At 37.3% G+C, this 1,353-nt stretch overlaps 1 pseudogene; it reads right to left on the reverse strand.

Annotated features, from left to right (window-relative positions):
• Window positions 1–243: 243 nt before the first annotated feature.
• Window positions 244–1,128, reverse strand: LOC120241860 (annotated as a pseudogene).
• Window positions 1,129–1,353: the final 225 nt, after the last annotated feature.

Raw genomic sequence — 1,353 nt, forward strand, 5'->3', positions numbered from 1 at the left:
CTGAAGGTAGATTTATACTTTTATTATGGCAACAACTAGTTGTTACAATGAGATCTATAAACATATACAAAATTATTATATTAAAATGCATATAGAACAATATTTACATTTTTAAGTTACAGTTTGAAATCAGAAGATGAAATACAGCTTAAGTTTACAACAAAGAGAAAAACACAAAACAAAAATAGACAAAGTTAACAGTAAAAATAGAACTATTTTTGGTATGTGGAAATGTTTGGAAAGCTACATCTTCGTAATCTGACTGTCCAAATCATTAAAATATGGAAGATTCAGTGCCATTTTGGCAGAAAGTCATTTGTCAGGATCATAGACCAACATTTTCAAGAGCAGATCCAAGCCGTTTTCGTTCCAGTTTTTGACGTGGGATGCCAGACTTCCTGGTTTCCACTTGGGAAATATATTCCGATAGTCCTGTAAGGATTCCACTTCTGGCCACACTTTATGATTCAGCGTGCCCAAAGCTCTGAAAATTCTGAAGAGTTGATCAATTTCTGAGTCCCCATGGAAAAGGGGTTTCTTAGTTGCTAATTCTGCAAATAGGTGCCTATACTTCAAATCCCAACTAAAGTTGAGTAGCGAGCTGACCCCAGCAGGACTTCTAGAGATCTATACCAGAGTGTCACTACCTCATGTGTACATACTCTAATAGGTATTCCAAAAGCTCTGGCGAGGCCCAATTCAGGCAGTTTAATTGTTCCTTTGTCATCAATCAATAGATTTCGAGATTTTACGTCTCTGTGCAGAAGTCTTCTGCAGTGGCAAAACACAATCCCTTGTAGGATTTGGTACAGATAACTCTTAACAAGTGAAGATTCCGTGAACGGACCAGGAGGGATGGAATCTAAGTATTTCCTGAGATCCATGGAAAGGAATTCAAAGATGAGATATAACCTGGAATCTTGCATAAGCACTTCTTAAAGACTGACTGTATTTGCATGACAAAGTTCTTCAATAGAGAAATTTCCCGAATTGTAGTACTAGGAACCCCTTCTTCTTCACTTTCTAGTCTGATTTTCTTCATGGCTACCACTTGACCTGTAGTTTTGTGTCTATCCTTATACACTACTCTATAAGTACCTTTTCCAATATTTTGGTGTAGTCTTCCATAGTTAATCAGTAGATATAGTAGATCCCGGCTTATAACCCAAGACTAAAGTAGCAGCAGCTACTACGTCAGTGTCACTCTTTCCTCAACTTCCAAGGGTCAGCTTTCTGGTTTTTCTTGAAGCACTACGTTTTTAATACAATTGTTTAACCACAAATAGAGCTTAGCGATTGAGAGAAAAACTGTGCCACCCACTAACAACAAGGAAAACTGTAATTCAGACCTAA

This window comes from Hyaena hyaena, unplaced genomic scaffold, assembly GCF_003009895.1.
Source record: "Hyaena hyaena isolate Hyena2069 unplaced genomic scaffold, ASM300989v1 scaffold_294, whole genome shotgun sequence".
NCBI classification, from domain to species: domain Eukaryota; kingdom Metazoa; phylum Chordata; class Mammalia; order Carnivora; family Hyaenidae; genus Hyaena; species Hyaena hyaena.